The following is a 21,251-nucleotide window of genomic DNA, read 5'->3' as shown; positions in this document are numbered from 1 at the left end:
AATAAAGAATTACCCGTTTAAGACAGAAATGAGGAGGAATTTTTCTCAAAGCAGTAGTGAATCTGTGGAAGTCTTTACTACAGAGAGCAGTAGAGTTTGGGGTCAACAAGTGTGTTCAAGGCCAAAATTGACAGATTTTTACATCCGTAAGGAGATCAAGGTTGATGGGACAAACTAGAAAAGTGGTGTTCTTGAAGATTATCATAACAGCCATGTTCTCAATGAATCATGAGGCAAACTTGATGGACTGACTGGCTTACTTGTGCTGCAAAGTCTTGTGGCAAGTTTAATTCCAGATACCACACTGTAAATTATTGCTACTTTTTCTTTCCCTCTCAGAGGGACTCAGATTTGCATACAAATAGATTAATATGAATTATAATCAATGCTTGCAGTGCTCTCATATATACATGAAGTCCTGTACATTATGCTAGTAATTAACTGTATAATAATTAGGAATAAATAAAAGAGCAAGACAATCACAAATATTTCAGACCATAATTCTAAACAGCAAACATTATAATGCCAGCGCTAAAAAAATTAACACTAATATATTTTACACAAAGCCACAAACTCACTTTACAGATACGTTTTCCATGCAGAAAATTTGGAATAGCTCCAGAAAATAAATTCTGACATTCTCAAACTCTCCAAGGCATCCAGCGCTCAACTCCTGAAAAGCACACTTCACCAAATCCAATTGATGTTGGCTGTTTCACAGCACAAAAGTATGGATTAGGGAGTAACGAATGTTAGCATTTTTTCACAGCCACATTCATCTACATCAATGGGCTGTCTAACCCTTTGGCCCACTTTTGTCCAGAGACTGAGTGCATCATGTTTCATACCAAGCAGGCAATGTACTTGACAGGAAATTGAAGTGCAATTTTATGTGGTACATCTATTGAACAAAGATACCCTGGGCTTTGGAAGAGATAATTTGTCAATGTGATTAAATTACAGTACTTAGCAGAGAACACACAGCCTGCATTCTTCAGCTTTGTGAAAAATTCCACACACATGGGTCAGTCAGTCAAAGACAAGGCAACTTTATACCTTGCATATCCGATGTGATTTCCACTCCACTCTGGATTTCAGCATGGGATAAAAGCGTAAAGCACAACTAAGCTTCCTACCATTGACTGCAAAATTCTTTCAAACACAATAATCTTACTGACTGAAAAGACTCACGAATAAAACCTTTGCTGTTTATCTGGCCAACTGGATTGGTTCTAATATACTGAAGGAAAATTTTAGACGTATGCTGATCATTGGGAATGAGATGGGCACAATATAACTGAGAAAATTTAAATAACTGAGAAAATTTAAATAACTGAGAAAAGACTTGTTATCTACTTGGATCCTGCTCATGATCACCACTTCTGTTTATTGCTCTATTTAAACAGGGCAACCCTGTGAATCCTGTGTATAATTCAAACCTGGCATGGAAGGTCAAAGGCAAGTAAAACTGACAGTGGGGCCAGGGTACAAGCCAAAATACCTCTTCAGCGACCTGAAATGAAGTCAGTTTCCTGGGAGTTTTTTCTGCCTTCAAATAATTTCTCACCCCACCCAACGTACAACATACGTTGGTACCACTATGTCCAATACATTTGGAGTGTATCAATTAAGGCTGATGTTTTGGACCCTCTAGGAATGGGATGGAGGATGTGCCCAACTTCTTCCACCATTTTGGCTGATGCCATTTTGCCAACAGCAGAAAATATGACAGATAACCCATGGGCCTGGAGCACAATTGAGCTGTCTTCTCTCCATGGCCTCCCCCACCACCAACATCCACTTTCTTCCTGACTTACTTTGTTGACTCTGGATCCCACTTACCTGCTTGAAATGGTATTGTGTTCTCTTTCTTTAGTTCAGGCTTCAAACAGTGGCTACCATCCCCTTGATTGATCTGTTAGGGTCAGCTACAGGTCCAGCCACCTGACTGACTTCCAACTCTAAAATGTGCCATCTCACTGCCCCTTGAAAAAATGTCCTCACCACACATGGTAATTGCAACAATACCTCTGGTCAATGAAAGTGATTGTCTGGGAGTGTCAATGCACATGACTAGCATTGAGATCAATAATCAGGTTGAAAGGAATAATTCAACTTTTAATAAATTTTCATGTAAGCTTTCAGTAGGATGAATACATAACAGAAGTATCAAACCAAACAAAATTGTGATGGATGGGACAATATTCGGATTTTGATTTAAACTACAAATGCATGACAAAAAAAGTCATGACTTTCTACCAGTTTGTCTGTTCATTAATTGTATAAAGCCATTTTGGAAAATGTTTGCTCACTTCTAGCATTCCGAGATCATCAGGAAGCTCATTCTTTTGATGTGTTTCCTCATTATTTTTGTTTTCTTTATTTGAGATTGCCCTGTTTAACTAATTTCTCAAGTTGCCATAGTGATCTAATGATTGTTCACATCCCAGAAATACTTTGGGTGTGGCCCATTCATGAGCCTACATATTCAAAGCATTAATTATTCTGATGGCCTATGATTAGGTCTTCAGTGCCCAACCCCTTCTTGGTAGGCTATTCTCATCAACATCATGTCACTTAGACCTTTGTGTCTATTGATGCAGCAACCTAAGTCTAAAATCAACATCTTCCTAAGCACCAATCCTGAAGAAATAAGTTGTTCTGTCCTATTATTGCACCTGGTTATAATTAAAGCTACGGAAAAAATATTAATAATCAACATTAATTTTAAATTCCCTATATGTCCTGCAATGGTAATAAACAAAATCAATGATTTGTTGAATTACTATTGGAGGTGGAAAGGCCAGAAAAATTGGCAAAGAGCAAAGTCTCAGTTTGCAAGCATGTTTCTAACCTCCAGCCCATATTGTTCAGACAGGACAGCAAGGGCAATTCCTATGAATTTCTGGTAGTCTAGTCAGGGAATTAACGGCCTTCTTATGTCAATATTCCGCAATTGACAAACTTTCATATTGACCCTCCAATTTCAAGAGCTTATCTACTAGTTTTTAAATACACGGGGCTTTAGTAGACAGTCATTTAATTTTCTGTCTCAATAATTGCCTTCAGGGTCTCAAAGCCAGGATGTATGGATTTATGACCTGAATCTATATCTGCAAGCTGCATCAGGAGTCGCAACTGAAAGCTCAATCCAACGAGGTGAATTTGTATCAGGGGTCAGAGACCTGGTTCAGTGTGAAAATGGTCAAACTATGCCTTGTTTGTGAGGAAAATCTGATTTTGTCTGCATTCCTGACTTCATGTTATTTTCCTCTGTCCCTTTTGCAGGATGGAAATGTTGAGGGAGAAAAAAGATGTCCTCTTCCATAACATTTTCCTTTTTTGGGTATGAGGTTTTAAGCAGAGTGAAAGCATGTCTTGTTTGAGGGAGTTTGTGAAGAAAATATAAAGCCTTGGTTCTGGAACAGAGTGAAAGGCAAAAAGGATATGTTTTCATACATTTGAATGCAACTGTTAGGTCCTTTATTTGCATTAAGAGCTTGTCTAAATTACATAATTCATTAAGGATGGGGCAGGGAGTGGAAAAAACAGAGAGGGAGAACAAGTAGGTATGGATTTAAAATAATTAGTAACAGAGGCAAAAGTCACACAAAAGATAAAGTTTTGCATATCAGGTGGGCAAGTTCTGTAATGTCACTGAAGGTGTATTGGAGGCAGGTTCAACTGAAATCTTGAATATGACAATGGAACTGTTATTTGAAAATGAAGAACACGTAAGCTTCCTGCTATAATAAGGCATGAGAATGACACGTGAATTGTTCATTCGGAGGGCCAGTATAGAAACCAAAAAAGGGCCAAACAGCTTCTTCTTGCACCACGATAATCTTGTAATTAAATACCCCTTCAGACTGTGTCATCACCTGTTGTGTGATTTAAATGGCTGATTTTTTAAAAAGCCTAGTTTTAATACTTCAAAAAAAATACTAGCCATCTATTTCTTCATATCGATTGATAGGTAGAATAGAATCCCAATGTCGAAGCAGGCCATTCAGTCCAACAGGTCCAAACCAACTGTCTGAACAGCATCCCCAACAAGACTCACGCTCAACCTATCTCCGTAATTCCTGCAGCTAATCTGCACACTATTGGCAATTTAGTACAGCCAGTCCACCTAAGCTGCACATCTTTGTCACTGTGGGAGGAAACCATACACCTGGGAGGAAACTCACGCAGACACAGGGAGAATGTACGAACCCCACACAGACAGTAACCCAAGGCTGGAATCGAACCCAGGTCCCTAGTGCTGTGAGGCAAAAGTGCTAACCACTGTACCACCCAGGTACTGACCTGAAACTGAAATGAGCACTGTTGTCTGGGAAGCAAAGAACAATCTTGTCTTTGGACAGCTGTGGATATTAGCAATAACTTACTGAGTTGAGTGCTTTTGGGTTTCAGCCAAGCTGTATTTTATAGGAATGTCACTGCTAGGGTGCATGAGGTACACACAGGCACAATAACTTCACCTGGCTGTATGACAATGCTGCCAAATAACAAAACTCAGATGAGTGCTTCAGCCATGGCAGGAGGCGTAAAGAAGCCTCATCGCTATAGAGCCGGCACTGTGAATCTCAGAAGAATGCACAGCTACCATAAGTTTGCCAAGCTGTTCATATGCAAACTGCAGTTCTAGCAACTGGTGAGAGCATGTTAAGGACCTCAAAACAGACCTGCACTCCCACAGATCAGCCATCATGCTCCACAGGAGGCCAGCAAGGATTGCCTGATCGAGTTCTTTGAAGATACCACCCTGCTTCTAGCCACACCATACAGGTCATCAAGTCCAAATGCATTCAAATAGCTTGCCAGTTCCATGGGGAACATATGTAAAACCTTATTCCAGCACCAAGCGCAACAATGGAACTTTTAAGATCCACCAGATCAGCAAAGGGGATATAATCTATTGTACCTGGTGACCTCCATTGGCTGATTCCTCTGAATTCTGAGAATTTCATGACAAGGTTTGGGGGTGGGATGTGTAATGAGTGGTTTGGTTCAACGTCAGCCATGCCGATGAATTCTGCTCAAGGATGTCAGTTGCCACTTACTGACACCACAGAGCCTGTTTGTGCATGATTAAGTGGCTAGTTTGACAGTCATCTTTACATTGGAGCCAGTTACTCCATTTCAACACAGTAGTTGTCCCATTTATCGAAGAATAAATGGCAAGTTCAAGGAGCTGTAACATACATTTGTGCCTTTGTGATTTCTGGTTTGATGACTCACTTGGTAATTTTTTTTTTAAAGCAAAGGTTTCTGCGTCCAGGCCCGAAACATCAGTTTTTGTGCTCCTAAGATGCTGCTTGGCCTGCTGTGATCATCCAGCTTCACACTTTGTTATTTCTGTTTCTACACTCCTGATTTCATTTCTTTTCCTCTCAGTAAGCAAATGGAAACTTATTTGACAGTGGCAGGTTAACTTCCCCTCCACACCTACTTCCTCATTAAATACTTTTCATTAATACTGCATGTAATCTGAATACTATGGGCAAGTGGTGAGGACGTATGGGATATAGAAGTCTGGGCAATGAGAGTCTTCATGAGCTTGCTGTGTAGATAGATGAGGTGAAGGATGAGATTTAGATAGCCTTTAAACCATTGTTGAGAGCTGAGATATCATGCTGGAGAATGTACTACAATCACTAAGAATATATTGCTTACCCATTAAACTCCATCAGCAAAATTAAAGAATTGCATAATTTGGTCCAGATGGACTGGTGGCTAATTTTAATGCATTAAATCAGGTGCGTGGAAGAAGTGGACACATACTTTTACATTATTGGCTACTCCAGTTTGCAAATTTTGTATGGGATAGAAAATGTATAATGCTGGCCTAACAATAATCAGAAGCTTGCCTCAATTATTTAAACAGGCTGGCCACTGGTCTCCAGGTTGAAACGTTGAATACCTGGATGAATTTCTAGTCCTATGTGACTTAAGTGTTTTTAAGCCACATTTAATGAAAAAGGTTCTTCCATACTCAACATTAACTAGAGGGTGGCATGATGACTCAATTGGTAGTACTACTACTGCCAGCACAGTGCCAGGACTTCGTTCAGTTCTGGCCTTGACAGTCTGTCTGAATCAAGTTTGTACATTCTTCGTATGTCTGCACGGGTTTCCGCCACATGCTCCAGTTTCCTCCCACAGTCCAAAGATGTGCAGGTCATGACAAGCCATGCTAAATTGCCCTGTACTGTTCAAGGATGTCCAGGCTTGGTATCTGCGGGAATAGGACGGCGGCTGGGTCTGGGTGGGATGCTCCTTGGAGGTTTGCCACGAACTCAATGGGCCAAATGCCTCTTGCTGTTCTCAAATTCATTTACTGCTGGAAGAAAATTTCTTTGGGATTTACAATTCACACAAAGCATTTAAGCAGTAATGTTTACACTGAAGAAGTAACAAGGTTATTTTACTTCAGGTTTAGCAGTGGGTTGATTTGATTCATAGATGGAATTGCAATTTTTTTTTAAAACGTTGTGTATGCCATTCCCTCACTTACTGGAGTCTCCTTTTCAGATGAATTGGTGATGTCCTACTTTGGTTGCTATTATGATCACAGCTGCATGGAATTAAAATGTTTTACATTATTATTACAATAAGCTTAGTTCACACTACTACAGTTTGCAGAAAATGTACATCTGACTTCAATTTTCTCCACATCAAGCATATGTTCATAATTCTCCATTGAATTTTAAACTGGTTCCATCCCATAAAGTTTGATATTGAAGCTCTGACAGTTATTTGGATAATTTAAATATTTAACATACAATTATGATAAACATGTAGAGCAGTGACATTCATCCCAAAGCCCCACCACTACCTCCAAACTTGCAGCCCCCATGTCCATTAAATGGAAAAAAAGACAAAAATCTAGTGTCACTTCTCAAAGGGGAAGTGCTTTCTATGACTGACTACACAGTAAACATTGTTAGAACCTTGACAGGTCAGCGAGATGCTGACCTGTCAAGTTTTGGAGAATAGTAAAAAAGGAATTTAAAATTTGTCTCTTCTATTATTAAGCAAAGGATTATTGGAAGAAAGAAATGGTGATTAGTATTCAACAATAATTCAACAATAACAACAACAATAATGAGTTTCCTCATTGTCATCAACATTTATGTTATTACATGATTACAGTATTGAAATGATCAAAGAAATTTGCATTTGAGTACATTACACTTAAACACTGCAATTTGACCGAGCACAAATTTTCCTCTTTTTCTTGACAATGCAAGCCCTGTGTCTGTTGAAGTCTGAAGTCATTTGCATACTTGCACTGTTTAAATGAGGGGCATTGGTGGGCGAGTTTGCTATCCGACCAGAGTATGGTGCAAAATGACATCAGTGATATGTTTTCCATCTCTATATTGGTAATGATAATTCCTGAAGAGCTGACTCGTCATCTTTCTCTCTCAATGCTCGATAAGACAGTACAGATTCCCTCAAGTTAAATAACTGCACCTCTCTCTTGCTCTGTTTAACATCGATGCACATAATACCTTATGGAACATAGCCAAAGTTTTTGTTTAGGGATTCAGTGATATACCCTTTCCTCTGGGAATTCTTTTGAGAACTTAAGGAAATAATTCTAGAAGACCCTTTGGAATGAAGGTTCTCATTTATCCACACACAAAAAAAAGACACAGTTTGCACTTAAGGCACAACAGTTTGAGTATTGGGAGGAAGGGAACTCCAGAAACAGTGTAGGAACAGTAAGAAAGTTTCAAGTCAGGATAGTGTGTGGCTGCAAGTGGTGGTATCCCCATGCAATTTACTGCCTTTGTTCTTGTAGTGGTTGGCAAGATACTGTCATTGGAACCTTGATTTACTTGATGTGCTTTCACCATGGATCCACAGTGGTAAAAGGAGTAACTGTTGAAGGTAGGTTAGGTGACAATCAAGCAGGATGTTTTCTCCTGGACAGAGTCAAGCTTCTTGGGTGTTGCTGAAGCTACACCCAGCCAGGTAAGTGGACAGCACACCATCACAGTGCTGACTGATACCTTGTAAATAGTGGGTATGCTACAAGGAGACAGGTGGTGAGTTACATATCGGAATTCCGAGGTGCTGACCTGCGCTTAAAGCCACAGTTTATATGACTGGTGCACTTCAATTTCTATTTAATAATCATGCCCAGAATGTTGGTAGTAGGGGATTTAGCAATGATAATGCCATTGAACATCAAGGAGCAAGAGTGAGAAATAGTTATGAGGGACTTATTGCCTCGTTTTAAGCCGCAAAGAACCTTCATGCAATACATCAGGCACACAGTCTGCTGAACGTGGACTGCTTCAACATTTGAGGAGTCAAAATGAACATTGTGCAGTCATTCGCAAACTTCCCTACTTCTGACCTTATGATTGATGGAAGGACATTGAAGCTGCAGAAGTTGTGGATCCATGCAAACAGTAAACATTAATGAATAACACTAGCTGCAATGGAAGTGGACTTGTTCATCATTATTGGATTCATTAATATCCTTTAGGGAAGGAACTGCAATCCTTGCTTGTCTGGCCTACATGTGACTCCAGGTACACAGTAATATGCTTGACTCTCAAGTGCCCACTGGGCAATTAGGGACAGGCAATAAAATACTGACCAAGCCAACAACATCCACATCCCATGAATGCACTTATATTAAAAAAAGTACTCACTATAATTTGAGATAAAACTCCTCAATCATTCATATTGGACTTGAAAAAAATGACAACATATGTAACTGTACTTGGTTTTTAGAAAGATTATTACCTGTGTAATATACATTAAGATATTTTTCATCATATGGTGGCCCAGGATTTACAAATAGCCACCATTCGAATGCAAGCTCATTATAGGTGTGTATTTTAACAATAAAGATGCAACAATATGAACATTGCCTTGTGTTTACAAATGACTATTTTATACTGTCCTGTATTGTGCTCTATTTTGCGTACAAACTGACTTGTGAACAGACTCAAGAATGGAACCTTGTTTGCAACCCAGGGACTGTCTGTATTTGCAGATCGGGTCCTTTACAGCTTACAAACAGAAAAGAAAAAAGGACTGATGCTCGCATGCTCTTCACATAAAATTAAATCCAACTAACTGGATTGTGTTTTGAGATAAGTTAGTCTATATTGTTGGTTGCTCTAGTTCTTAACATTAGTTCTTCAGCTCTGCGCTGATGTGAAGAACTTTTATTCTAACAAGGCAGTTTCCTGGAATCATAATTGCAATGTAGAGAAACATCCTCAAGTAGGTCAGGTGTATTTTGAACATCACTTAAAGTTGGAATTCAAGTGAAGTTTTAAGACTCAACGAATAACAGACCTAAGGTTCTTCAATACAAGAATTGTATTCTTCAATACTAAAAAGTATGATAGCCCTGAGTTATAAAAAAATCACATTCATTACTAATTACCTTATGATGGTCAAATAGCCATCTGAATAATTATAATTCTATAAACTGAAATATGCAATGACACTAGTGATGCATTCAAGTTGGAACTTCAAGAGAAAACTTCAACAACCAAACGTTACGGTAGCAGTTTTTAATATATAGCAAATAGCACAGATTCATTGAAGGAGGAAGATAAACAGGGCTGAGAAAGAAATACAAGATTTTGCTGAAAGGGTTGTAAGAATGCATATGTTGGATTGCAGAGTCTGTTTTTGCACATTACATTTTATATAACGTCTCATATTCGCCTGTAACATTAACAGCAAGCCATCAAGTTTTCTCCAGGTTGCAAATGCTTAAATTGCAGCGTTTTTGAAGTCCCCAGAGCCTTTCTCACATCAGAATTTCTAAAGGAACCTCATTTGGTCATGCCACAAATAATTAAGATTGTAAGTTGGGATTCAAAAACTGACTCTCTAAAGCCATAAAACACAAAATTTAAAAAACTCTGCTGCTAATAGAGCTAGCATAAAAAGGAATTCCATGGATTTAGCTGAAGGCACACTGTACGGACCTCAATAAAAGACATCAACCACCAACAGCTGTTAGTTATCTCACAGGAAGCACTCACTTTAATTTGGGTGCTAAATCCTGATTGTACTGATTCTGGTGACCCCATGAAAGAAAAACTGAGAAAAATCAAAAGAGCCAAGTAAATGTATTAGAGATGAACAAAATGAATCCAGCACAGAAAGCAGAAAAAACTACAAGAAGTTGAACAGAAAAATTAATAATCTATTTACGGGCAACAGCTGAATTATTTAAAAGTGAAGGACCCCTGCCGAACATTAACTGATAATTCTCTTTCAAACAGTCCACCGCATTTTTCTATATTCCTGGAATATCTAACAATACTGACTTTCAATGATGAATAGAAATAAATACATAAAGATGTTGATAATGCACAATAAAAACACCATCAATATCTAAAACTCTGCCTGTTAGCACACTGTGGGGAATCCAATCTAATCTAAAAGGAGAAAGGCAATTAATATCTTTGGTTAACGCCCCATCTGAAGATTTATCCTAATTTTCTCTTCCAATACTATGCATTACAATCGTTATTTTCTCCCTACCTCTAGCCATACAGAGAGTGAGCTAAGAATGGTGTAGGAGCAAATTACTGCAGATACTAGAATCTGTACTGAAAACAACAAATGCTGGAAATCAAGGCAGGTCAGGCAGCATCCCGAGAGAGAGGGAAGAGAGAGAGAGCGCGAACGAGCAAGCGCAAACAAAAAGTGGAGTCTAGATACCTCAGAGCTGACGTGAAATGCGATGCAGGCAGCATTTATGAAACAGTGGGGTGAGGGGGAAGGCTGCTGAGAGTGCAGATTAAGTGATTGGAATATGAGAATGGCAGAACAGTGGCGTGTCTAACTGCCAGACCGGAAAGAACAGATTGTCCCACTGGAGTGGGGGAGGAGGGGAGGAGAACGAGGTCACAGAATGCAACACACTAAAAAAGGGAAGAAATGGGAGGGAGTTCACAATCTGAAGGTGTTGAAATCAACATTAAATCCAGAAGGTCATAAAGTGCGTCATTTGAAGATGAGATATTCCTCCAAGTTGCATGGATTCGCCATGATATACTCAGTCTAGCAAACTGAATCACGTTGCTATTTGTGTACTTTGTTCCAGAACAGATTTCAAGTGCTTTTCTCTGTCAATGTGCAGCTAATGTGCATGTAATTTCAGCATTCATTCTGCAGTCACTGCTGACCTTATTTTCACACAATCTATTTTGACCCTTACTTACTATAGTTTGTCTATGAATCATTAATACTGGAAAAGAAAGGACCCTTATGTTTGCCGTACATTTGTCACTAATAGTGAAGTTCCTGATCTGTTCTGAGTGGTGGTGAAATAATCCAATGCTGGAACTGTAGGCTCTACCAGAGGTAGTATTTGATGAGGTAGATGTTTCAGATGATCTGGATTCTGTCTGCTTTTTCTGCCAGTTGTGCTTTGCCTCCTTGTGCTCGACTTGCTGTTGCTCAAAGTGGTTGGTGCCTATGCGAATGCTTCCTCTGCAGTTTGTACTATCTAGGGCAAGTGATTTCCATGTGTCAGTGGAGGTGTTTCATTTGTTGAGTGAGGCTTTCAAGATATCCTTGTAGTATTTTCTTTGTCCTCCTAGTGATTGTTTACCATTGTGGAGCTTGGAGTAGAGCATTTCATTATGGAGACTTGTATTAGGCATATGGACAACGTAACCACTCATTGAAACTGGTTGTGCATGGCCAGTGTCTTAATACTGGGGATACTGGCCTGGGAGAGGACACTCACATTGGTTCGCATATTCTGCCAGTGGATTCACAGGATTTTGCCAAGTCAGAGCTGGTGATAAGTCCCAGGGATTTGTTCCGAGGAAGGGTCACCGAACCTGAAACATTAACTGCTTATTCCTTCACAGATGCTGCCAGACCTGGTGAGCTTTTCCAGCAACTTTGTTTTTGTTCCAAGGATTTGAGATGGCTGTTGTGCATGGCCCATTTTCCTGATGCATACAGGAGGGCATGGACCACGGCTTTTCTGTAGATTGAGATCTCCAATTTTGGACACACTGTTGGTCAGGTTGCATTGGAGCTGATGTTGGATTCCAATGTGCCAATGTCTGCTTGTACCCAAGATATGGGAAATGACCCATGTTGACCAGAGGGTCTCTCCATGGATTTTTATGCTGGCATTGTGGGGCAGACTAGGTGTATACCACTGGGCAAGAATTATAGCTGGGGGAAAGGCAATTAAGATTTAGGGAACATAGGATGGGGAAGGAAACTGCAGGGGATGGGCACATTAGAAATGTGGAGCTTATTTAAGGAAAAGCTCCTGTGTGTCCTAGATAAGTATGTACCCGTCAGGCAGGGAGGAAGCTGTAGAACACGGGAGCAGTGGTTTACGAAGGAGGTGGAATCTCTGGTCAAGAGGAAGAAGGCGGCTTATGTTAGGATGAGATGTGAAGGCTCAGTTAAGGCGCTTGAGGGCTACAAGGTCACCAGGAAAGACCTAAAGAGAGCTCAGAAGACCCAGGAGGAGACATTAGAAGTTGTTGGCAGATAGGAGCAGGGTAAACCCTAAGGCTTTCTATAGGTATTTAAGGAATAAAAAATGACGAATGTAAGATTAGGGCCAATCAAGGATAGTAGTGGTAAGTTGTGTGTGGAGCCAGAGGAGATAGGGGAAGCACGAAATGAATATTTTTCAACAGTATTCACTCTAGAAAACGACAATGTTGTCAAAGAGAATACTGAGATACAGGCTACTAGACTAGGTGGGATTGAGGTTCACTAGGAAGAGGTATTAGAAATCCTACAGAGGGTGACGATAGATAAGTCCCCTGGACCGGATGGGATTTATCCTCGGATCCTCTGGGAAGCCAGGGAGGACATTGCCGAGCCTTTGGCATTCATCTTTAACTCGTCATTGTCTACAGGAATAGTGCCAGATGACTGGAGGATAGCAAATATGGTTCTCCTGTTCAAGAAGGGGAGTAGAGACAACCCTGGTAATTATAGACCAGTGAGCCTTACCTCAGTTGTTGGTAAAGTGTTGGAAAAGGGTATAAGGGATAGGATTTATAATCATCTAGAAAAGAATAAATTGATTAACGATAATCAGCACGGTTTTGTGAAGGGAAGGTCGTGCCTCACAAACCTTATTGAGTTCTTTGAGAAGGTGACCACACAGGTAGATGAGAGTAAACCGGTTGACATGGTGTATATGGATTTCAGCAAGGCGTTCGATAAGGTTCCCCACAGTAGGCTATTGTACAAAATCCGGAGGAATGGAATTGTGGGAGACATAGCAGTTTGGATCGGAAATTGGCTTGCTGAAAGAAGACAGAGGGTGGTAGTTGATGGGAAATGTTCATCCTGGAGACCAGTTACTAGTGGTGTACCGCAAGGGTCGGTGTTGGGTCCACTGCTGTTTGTCATTTTCATAAATGACCTGGATGAGGGCATAGAAGGATGGGTTAGTAAATTTGCAGATGACACTAAGGTCGCTGGAGTTGTGGATAGTGACGAAGGATGCAATAGGTTGCAGAGAGACATAGATAAGCTGCAGAGCTGGGCTGAGAGGAGGCAAATGGAGTTTAATGCAGACAAGTGTGAGGTGACGCACTTTGGTAGGAGTAACCAGAATGCAAAGTACTGGGCTAATGGGAAGATTCTTGGTAGTGTAGATGAGCAGAGAGATCTCGGTGTCCATGTACACAGATCCTTGAAAGTTGCCACCCAGGTTGACAGGGCTGTTAAGAAGGCATACAGTGTTTTAGCTTTTATTAATAGAGGGATCGAGTTCCGGAACCAAGAGGTTATGCTGCAGCTGTACAAAACTCTGGTGCAGCCGCACTTGGGAGTATTGTGTGCAGTTCTGGTCACTGCATTATAAGAAGGATGTGGAAGCTTTGGAAAGGGTGCAGAGGAGATTTACTAGGATGTTGCCTGGTATGGAGGGAAGGTCTTACGAGGCAAGGCTGAGGGACTTGAGGCTGTTTTCATTAGAGAGAAGGTTGAGAGGTGACTTAATTGAAACATATAAAATAATCAGAGGGTTAGATAGGGAGAGTCTTTTTCCTAGGATGGTGACGACGAGCACAAGGGGGCAAAGCTTTAAATTGAGGGGTGAAAGATATAGGACAGATGTCAGAGATAGTTTCTTTACTCAGAGAGTAGTAAGGGAATGGAACGTTTTGCCTGCAACGTTAGTAGATTCGCCAACTTTAGGTACATTTAAGTCATCATTGGATAAGAGTATGGACGTACATGGAATAGTGTAGGTTAGATGGGCTTTAGATCGGTATGACAGGTCGGCACAACAGCGAGGGCCGAAGGGCCTGTGCTGTGCTGTAACGTCCTATGTTCTATTTCTCTCTGAACTATCTGTCCTCTGAGCTCTCACATCCAGTACTGACTTTGTAATCAAGCCTGCCGACAAGAGTGGTGCTAATGTTGTCTAGTGGACTGATCTCTACATCGCAGAGGCGGAGCACCAGCACTCAATTACCTACTAACTCCCAGACCATGATCCAAGCATGAAATACCATACTATTGTGTCCACAATGGTCACTAATCTAATTTCATCCTGGTGATCTTCACCAATATCCAATACAAACCCACTGACTCCCACAGCTACCTGGGCTATACATCCTGACACCCTGCTTCCTGTCAAGGCTGTCTTCCATTCTCTGCTGCATCTGTTCTGATGACTTTGACAAGGGGGCCTCCAAAATGTCCACCTTCATCCTCAAACAAGGGTTCCCCACCACTGTGGTTGCAGAGCCATTGTTATTTTAGCCTAAACCCAGGCCATGTTTTAAAAGCCTAGGCTGCACTTCAGTTTAACTCTATCACCCTAATGTTTGTTTCTCCTCTTCTCTACATCTCCTGTTTGCTGGTGGCCTCACCAAATTTCTTGCACATAGCTCAGCATGAGCAGCTGCTGTGCAATGCTCAACTGCAAGGAAAGACATTTCAACAAGAAAAAAAAGTGTACAGACATGGAGGAATTTTCCCACTAATTTTGCAGCCATCATGCAACGTGGTGGTAATATTAATATCTGTGCACTATGAAAGCATCAAGTAATTTGCATCTAACGTCAATGTGGAAAGTCAGAAAGCAATTCTGCTGAGCTGTTTCATTTTAAAAATCCACAAATTGATAGAAATTTTCAGAAAATTAAATTAGAACTCAACGGACTGAATCTCATGGCTGGTTGGTTAGAAGGGTTTTATTTTGGATGTTTCATGGGGGCCTCTCTATACATAGTCTTTGACAATTTTCTTGCATCACTTGTTCAAACCCATGTGGCACCTCTTGTATCCTTTTCATCCACTCAGTGCAGTGGTGAATATGGCCACTGCTGGAACCTTAGGATCTCTGGTGGTGGCAATAACTTCAGTGCTCAGACACTAAGATGAGTGGCAGAGCAAAGTGTGCAGAGGACCATGAAACTTTGCAGAAGAACATAGATACATTGAGTGAGTGGGCAAAGGTCTGCAGAAGGAATACAACGTAAATAAATGCGAAATGTGAAGTCATACATTTTGGTAGGAGTAATAGTAAAAGGGGTCATTACTTGAATAGTAAAAAGTTGCAGCATGCTGCTATGCAGAGGGACCTGCGTGTCCTTGTCCATGAATCACAGAAGGTTGGTCTGCAGGTTCAAGTAATTAGGAAGGCAAATGGAATTTTGTCCTTCATTGCTAAAGGGATGAGTTTAAAAAGGAGAGAGGTCATGTTGCAGCTGTACAAGGTGCTGGTGAGGCCACACCTAGAGTTACTGTGTGCAGTTTTGGTCACCTTACTTGAGGAAGGATGTGCTGGCACTGGAGGGGGTGCAGAGGAAGTTCACTAAGTTGATTCCGGAGCTGAGGGAGTTGGTTTATGAGGAGAGACTGAGTAGATTGGGATTATATTCATTGGATTCAGAAGATTGAGGGGGTACCTTATAGAAACATGTAAAATTATGAAGGGAATAGATAAGATAGAGGTCGAGAGGATGTTTCCGCTGGCAGGTGAAGCTGGGACAAGAGGGCATAGCCTCAAGATTAGACGGAGCAGATTTGGGAATGAATTGAGAAGGAACTTCTTCACCCAGAGGGTTGTTAATCTATGGAATTCCTTGTCCAGTGAAGTAGTTGACGCTACTTAAGTAAACGCTTTTAAAGCTAAAGGTAGATTTTTTTTGAATAGACGAATTAAGGGATACGGTGAGAACGCAGGTAAGTGGATCCGAGTACTTGAAAAGATCAGCCATGACCTTTATGATTGGCACAGTAGGCTCGAAGATCCAAACAGCCTACTCCTGCTCCTAGTGCTGTTGTGCACCCGGTCAAGTGTTGGCAGTCTGCCACTATCCTGTACTGTTAGTCTCACATGCCCTGGACATATCTAACAGGCATCCTGCATTGCCAGTGGGAACCTCAGGGACCCTGTTGGATGGGAATGCTTGGGGTTGCTAGCCACAGAGTATGTTAAGATGCCGTTGACTGGAGGGGGTCTGGAGGAGCAAGTGGGGAATTTGAGTTGCCAGGTTGCCACTCTGCCTTTCTTGTCAAGACTCTTCAGAGTCTAATTTCTATGTAGCAGTAAATGTACATCAATGCGACAAGGTGCATGTCAGCAAATCAGGCCTCCTGCCACTCATTAGTAAGAGCATCATCTCACATTTAACACAGTTGAGAAACCAGAGTTATTGCTCCACACTGGGTAGCTCCTCACTGCCAACTTCACATGATTCTTCCTACTTTCTAGTCAATGTGCATGTTATTTAGGGGCTGCGAAGGTTCTGCCCAGTAATGACAGCAGTCACTATGTTGTATGTTTGATACCACATGGAAAAGCCTAAATTTTGATTATCTCTGACCCAACGAAGGACAAAATCAAAGGACAAATTATTGCATGTCAGAAAACAATGTAATTTCACACAAGAAAATTATGGAACAAGAGATGCATGTCACCTACCAAGTCCAATCTGCTTACAGATTGTGCACAATGACAAGCATATGTCTTTGAAACAGAAGACAGAGTTATAAACTTTGATATGGTGACTAACATTCAAAGATTTTAAGTGTATAGTGTTATACTTTTACATAATTCAGGAAAATTAGTTTGGCCATGATCCATGAAAATGCCGAAAATGATAAGACTCCCGGTTTATAAAAGATTTTTCTTTCATTAATGTTAATCAGTTAGTCGCAAATGAAACATTGATCCATAAGGTTTATATTGAGGCGCCATGGAGGCTCAGTGGTTAGCATTGCTGCCTCAGTGCCAGGACATGGTTTGATTCCATCCTCAGGTGATTGTTTGGTATGGAGTTTGCACATTCTCCCCATGCCTGTGTGGATTCCCTCCAGAGTCCAAGATATGCGGGTTGGGTGGACTGGCCCTAGGAAATGCAGGCTTAGAGATAGGATAGGGGGTGGGTCTGTATGGGAAGCTCTTCAGGGTGTCAGTGTGGACTCGATAGGCCAAATGGCCTGCTGTCACACTGTAGGGATTCAATGATTCTATAATGTTCAGGCAAAATAGGAGTCATGTAGGTTTACACTTGAGCCACAGAATTGATATTGTGGATTTGCTGCTCATTATATTTTTCCATTAAAATCAATGAAAACGAAAATCAAACACTTCTGTAGTGTATAGCTAACTAATCATAGAACAGTACAGGAGACAGCCATTTGGTGACATGTTGAATCCGTAATGTTATTCTAACAAATCAGGCTACATATTGAAAAATCTACCCAATAGCCAGTCATTTCTATAGTGAGGCACCCATCAATTTTATAATATTTCTGTGGCAGGGCTGCTGAAAACATCAACTTCTACCATCTTAATGAAATCACAATCTTTCAGGGCACAACTCCTTCATCAAATGCAGGGAAGGAGAAGCACACAGAACACACACAGTTTATAGTCAGTGAGATCAAAAGATCATACAACTGGTGTGAATGGAGAGTCAGATGATAAGTCTCTGCAGGCGACCAAGATTGTTAGATGGCTGAGAGAAGGGCAGGACTGGCAGCTCAAATGTTCCAGAATACAGAAGCTAAATACATGACAGAAGTACAAGCAAGGAGGGAGGAGCTGCTCTTGTGATAAAGGAGGGAGGTGGTCACTCTGTTGAGACATGTATCCTAGGTCCTTAAACTAGCCAGCAGGCACTAAAGGAGCAAATGTGTAGGAGAGAACGCAGACACCTGTGGGAAAAACAGAGTAGTATTGGTTGGAGATTTTAATTTCCCCTGTATTGACTGGGTCACTCAGCGTAAAAGGCTCAGACGGAGTGGAATTCATCAAAAAGACAGTTTCCTAAAATCGATATCTAAAGGGGCCTACTCAGAAGGATGCAACGTTGGACCTCCTCGGAGGAAATGAGGTCAGGCAAGTGACCGAAGGGTCAGTCGGAGAGCACTCTGGGTTCAGTGGCCACCACTCTCTTAGTTTTAACATAGTTACAGAAAAAGACAGGTCAGGCCCACAGGTTAAGGCACTAAACTGGAACAGGGCCAATTTTGGGGCCATGGGACAGGATCTAGCAGAGGGTGACTGGGCGAGTCTGATTGAAGGAAAAGGAATTACTGGCAAATGGGAGACTTTTTTTTAAAAAGTACAAAATCAAGAATCCAGGGACTGTTAGGGTGAAGGGAGAAGCTGGCAGGTTTAGGGATCCCTGGATGATGAGGAATATTGAGGCTTTGGTCAGGAAGAAAAGCAGCGGCAAATATTAGGTTTAAGCCGTCAGACTCAAGTGAATCCCTAGGTGACTATTAAAAGTATAGGAGCACACTCAAGAGGGAAGTTAGAACAGCGAAAAGGAGGATGAGATGGATCTGGCAGATAAAGGTTAAAGATAATTCCAAGAGGTTCTACAGCTACATTAAGAGTAAGAGGGTGACTTGGGGAGAGAATAGGTTTCCTTAAAGATCAGCATGGCCGTCTATGTGTGGAGCCACAGAAAATGGGGGTGGAGTGGGGCAGATTTTTAATGAATATTTTCCCCTCCGCGTTTACTGAGGAGACATGGATGTTAAGGAAATAAGGCAAACAAATGGGAATGTTTAGGACTGCATACATATTACCAGAGAGGAGGTGTTTGCAGCCTTAAAGTACATTAAGGTAGATAAATCCCCTGGCCCTGATCAAGTCCATCCTCGACATTGTGGGAGGCTAGAGAAGAAATTGCAGAGGTCCTTGCAGAGATTTTTGCTTCACCTTTAGCCACTGGTGATGTTCAGGAAGACTGGGGAGTGGCAAATATTGTTCCATTGTTTAAGAAAGGTAGCAAAGACGAGCCAGGGAACTACAGGCCAGTGACCCTGACGTCAGTGGTAAGCAAATTATTGCGAGAGGATACTGAAGGACAGAGGGCACCAATTTAAAGAGTTTGGCAAAGGAAGCAACAACGAGCAAAAACATTTTTTACAACTGTTTAGGATATGGAAGGCATTGCCTAAGTGTGTGTAATGGAAGTGGATTCAATTCAGGCCTTCAAATCAGCACATTATCAGCCATCATTACATTGAATGGTGAAACAAAATGCTTACCCAGGTTCTTATGATCCTATATTCCCATTACTAAAGCCCTCCTTAAAAACAAAGGAGAGAGGGTGGAAGTTCAGACAAACAGTTGGATGTTTAAACATCAACATCAAAATGTGTATTCAGGTTTTCCATCTTCTGAAAGACACCTGGATTTAAGGTCTGGATGCAACAGCAATATATATCTGTATATATTAAAAGCTGGTTGCATTAGGAAGAGTGCACCAGCATGCCTGAAAAAGATCCACGTTTTAGTTAATTTACTTTGAGCTTTACATACTCTGCCTCAAAGCCCCTCAGGTGGTCTTAAGTACAATGGAATGTGCAAATAATGGTATAGATAATTTTAAATTCAACATCAATAGAGTAGCAGAATAGTTAAGAGGAAGACATGGAATGGAGTAGATGTTGTATTCAAGGATGTGTACATAAGGTGATGCAGTATCGAAGAGAGCAACAGAGGGCCTCAGTGAAGGACAAGGGTGATCTAGCGATACAAAAGATCAAGAATATGGTAAAATGGGAACATCCTCAAGAAAAGATAATACATGTACAAGCAGCCATAAACACTTAGGAACAAGAGATGGTGCAGTGTGCTTATAAGCATTCTAACAGTATTAGCAGAAAGTACACCGAAGCAAGAATCATCTCAAACAATGGTAACTGCGTATTAAGGCACTAAGCCTCACTTAAACCATCATTCCAGTTATAGATGCGAAGAAACTATTTAAAACAGTTGCCACTTTTAGCAAGAGCTTTAAGCAAACCACACTCCATGAAATACTCAGCCTATCAATTAGTAGCTCTCCTTATTTAAGCAAATCAGACCCAATTAGCCCTTAATGTATCTATTATCTGTTCCCTCATTCCATTAGGAGTTTGGCATGCTATTAGATAATGATATTCCATATTTTAAAAAAATGTTTCTATAGATAAGAGTAAAACCAAAATCATGCAAAATACATTTTCCTCATCTTTGCATATTAAAGTTCCAACCATCTTTCCTCTAATATATCCAACAGTTCCTTTAGAACTTGTTAATTTCATTGCAAAGTATATTACATGCTAGCAACTGGCTATCTACCCATTTCAATGTGGAGACTGTTCACCTTTCCACCATCTGTTTTAAAAGTGCAATATTGATCCTCAGTTCCCCTCTCTTCCCCCCCCCCCCCGCCACCATTCACAAACTTCTTTGAATGTATGTTGTCCCATAATGACTCAATGGATACTGCTGCTGAATCCCTTTAGAGTTTCCTGTCACATCTACCGCCTTGGCAAAAGCAAAACGTCCTGTACTAAGCTACATGTTTTAAAAGAAAAATTACTGAGATCTCTCAGTTTCCCAAGCTAAAAAGGACAATATTTGGATCCCTTTTCCCAACAAGAAAAAAAATTGTAAACCCTCCTTGAAAATACCCACAGAAAATGTTCAGAAGAAACATCAGTAAAAACAAGCGTTATGTCCTAGTCATGAAAATTTTAAACACATCATGCTCCTTTTTTCTAAAAAACAGAAACATTTTCCTTCAAAATATTCTTCACCAAAATTAGGTCTTGCACCTGGAAATTTTTCATAGTTGCATTCAACTCTAATACTTCAAAAATGGTTATCTAGCCTTGTTTGGGTGCCAAGACAATTCAGCTGTCCAATTAGTGCTGCAATTCAAAGTAAAATAAAATACTACACATGCTGAAAATTAGAAGTAAAAACAAAATGCTCAAGAAACTCAGCAGCAACT

At 40.8% G+C, this 21,251-nt stretch overlaps 1 protein-coding gene across 5 annotated transcripts in view; it reads right to left on the bottom strand.

The window, feature by feature from the left end:
• The window catches only part of hmcn1 (hemicentin 1), a 545,704-nt gene that overhangs the window by 490,593 nt on the left and 33,860 nt on the right, over positions 1 to 21,251 (bottom strand). The window lies entirely within an intron of this gene.

Source organism: Stegostoma tigrinum, chromosome 8 (assembly GCF_030684315.1).
Source record: "Stegostoma tigrinum isolate sSteTig4 chromosome 8, sSteTig4.hap1, whole genome shotgun sequence".
Taxonomy (NCBI): Eukaryota; Metazoa; Chordata; class Chondrichthyes; order Orectolobiformes; family Stegostomatidae; genus Stegostoma; species Stegostoma tigrinum.
This window is presented reverse-complemented; position numbering and strand designations above follow the sequence as displayed.